The sequence below is a fragment of the Hordeum vulgare genome, chromosome 3H, assembly GCF_904849725.1.
Source record: "Hordeum vulgare subsp. vulgare chromosome 3H, MorexV3_pseudomolecules_assembly, whole genome shotgun sequence".
Classification (NCBI taxonomy): Eukaryota; Viridiplantae; Streptophyta; class Magnoliopsida; order Poales; family Poaceae; genus Hordeum; species Hordeum vulgare.
In genome coordinates, this window is record NC_058520.1 from 1182193 (window position 1) to 1185330 (window position 3138).

Sequence of the window (3138 nt, forward strand, 5' to 3'; positions counted from 1 at the left end):
CATGAAGCTTTGGATCAAGTTACTATCTGATGGGGTTATAGTCCTAGGGTAGGGTCATAGGCCTGCCCTATAAGTCCTACCCAAGGACTACCCTTCATAAGGGATAAGGCCCTTAGTCAGTTCCGACTGAATTAAGGACTTCCCATCATCCAGTCGGTAACGAATCCTCCACCATCCAGTCGGAGATGAGCATTCGGAGTATATCAAACTAACCGACTGGATTCCACTCTGTGCATTGCAACCCCCCTGGAGGGAAACGGTCATACGTTTCCATGTGCCTTTATTAGCATTTAAGACATACGTTACCTGTAACGTAGGCATTTATTCGCCACTACTCCACCCCTGTGCACCGAACCGTTGTGAAGGGCAACGCACTCTATATAAGCCACCCTTCCCCACTGGTGCAAGGGTTAGCAATTCACTGTAATCCATATTCCACTCGACAACAAGCTCCCAAGAGCACTGAGACGTAGGGCTATTACCTCCACCGTAGAGGGGCCTGAACTCATACAACCTCGCCGTAGCTAAGGCTCTGCCCATCCTTTCGTACCCTACACATCTACTGTCAGGTTTATACCCACGACAGTTGGCGCCCACCGTGGGGCAGGCGTCTAAGCGACTTCCGACGAGTTTGCAACTACATCTTTTCATCATGTCATCCGGTGGAGATTTGAGCATGGGTCACGAGATCCTCTTCGGCGCTCTCTCCTTCATCGTCGACGATTCGGCATGGCTCCGGGATGCCCCTCTCGACGTCGAGGCGCTCCCCAGCCGCGGGGCTACGCATTTCTGTGCCGGCGCCCGTGGTATTCTTCTTCTCCAGCAATCGGCTCCGGTGTCGACCTGTGCTGTCATCGCGCGCCGCAACAAGCGGTCCCGCCGTCCGCGGCTCCAGCGTTGGGTGCAACATGCCCAGGCGCGCCAGAACGCGTATTCACAAGTGGCGGTCCTAGAGTCAGTTGTGGTTGCCCCGCCGTCCCAGCGCTCAGACTCGGTTCCGACTGAGTTTCCTTCTGAGTACTTGGGTCGCGGGCTTGCAGCAGAAGTGCACATTGCCAACTCCCATGAAAGTCCCCGCCAATCTGGCCGGAACGAGCACGAGGTCGGCGAAACATCCGGCGCTCGTCGCCAGCACCGCCGTTTTGCCAGTCGGCACACTCGGCGGAGCCACGTGGAGGTGTTCCGCACACCCATCCTCAACCTGGCTGTCGCCGCCAAGATAGCCGATTCTCTTCAGCCGACTGATTCATAGGCTGGCAGGGGGATCGAGCAAATCCACGCCCTGCTGCACACGACGCAGCAGCAAAATTCGACGGTCTCCCAGTCGCATAACAAGATCCACAATAGTTCTGTTCATGCGAACACGCATCAGTCAGTTCACAGCCCTGGTTCTCATCAGCGACACAGGGGAGGTAGCCGTTCCATAAATCCCGAAGATCGTCGCCGTTCACACACCCCTCCGCGGGGTGGGCCCTACGGGCCCCGACATCATGATGATCGGCGCTCAGTCGGTGACATTTACGATCCAAGGCCCGACGCAAGAGGGCATATTGCTCAGAGGAGGGTCGACAGGGGCCAGGCCCACCGCGATGGTAGCGATATAGACCGTCCGAGTGGAAGCAGGGCCATCGTCTTTGGTCCCGAGTGTTTCAGCCGAGCCATCCATTCGGCTGACATCCCTCCCAACTTCCGATTGGCGACGGGGATCAACAAGTTTACAAGAGAATCCAAGCCGGAAACGTGGCTGGACGATTACCGGGTGGCAGTCCAGATCGGAGGAGGGGACGATCACGTCGCCATGAAGCACCTCCCTCTGATGCTCGACGGCTCGACACGAGCGTGGCTGAACCAGTTGGCTCCCTCAAGCATCTACATCTAGGCAGATCTGGCCCGAGTCTTCATCAGGACCTTCGAAGGGCCGTGCAAGCGCCCTGCTGGCCTCGCGGAGCTCCAGCACTGTGTCCAGAAGCAGAATGAACCCCTGCGCGATTTCATTCAGCGTTGGACGACCCTCTACCACACGGTGGAGAACGTACAAAGCACCAAGCAGTCTGCACCTTCAAGGCAGGCGTGCGGTACAGAGATTTGTACCTGAAGTTTGGTCGAACAGGCGACATCTCCATGAGCAAGATGATGGAGATAGCAGCACGCTATGCAAATGGCGAAGAAGAGGACCGCATCCGTAGCAGCAAGCACAAAACAATCGCCAATGGAGATGGGAATAACACTCGGAAGCAGAAGCAGAAAGCTCCGTCCACTCCGCAGGCAGAAGCCGCAGCTGTTACCAATGCCAAGTTCAAAGGCAAGGGGAAGGCTCAGTTCACCCCCAAGAAGAAGCAGTTCAATAACCCCATCCTGGACCAGCCATGTCCGATTCACACGAAGATGGATGAAGAGGGCAACGCCATATATCGGAAGCATACCACTCGGCAATGTCGCCTCCTGATCCAGGGGTTCGGCGAAGGGCAACCGAGTGAAAAGGGCAATGAACAGGATGAGGAGGACAAGGAGGATCCGTTCCCCAAGTCCATGCAACACTGATGATTTTTGCTGACGTTGAGAGCAAGAGTCGATTGAAGCTGGTGAACAGGGAGGTGAACATGGCCACGCCGACCAACCCCACGTTCCTCAAATGGTCTCAGACTGCGATCACCTTTGACCAGTCGGATCATCTAGCACACGTACCCACCCCAGGGAGACAGGCTCTGGTCATCGACCCGGTGGTGGAAGGAGTCCGACTGCGCAAAGTCCTCATGGACGGCGGCAGTGGCTTGAACATCATGTACACCGACACTCTCAAGGGGATGGGCATTCCGATGTCCAAACTCAGCGAGAGCAGAATGCAGTTCCATGGAGTTGTCCCTGGACGAAAGGCCAAGTCACTCGGCCAGATCGCGTTGGACGTCGTCTTCGGCTCCGACAAGAACTTCCATAAGGAAAAGCTGACGTTCGAGGTGGTGGACTTCCAGAGTGCGTACCACGCGATTCTCGGCCGCCCGGCGTATGCGTGTTTCATGGCCCGTCCATGTTACGTGTACCTGAAGCTGAAGATGCCAGGCCCGAAAGGTGTGATCACTATCACGGGCAATCGGCAGCGGGCCGAGGAGTGTCTGCAGCAGGGATCGAGGATCGCCGATC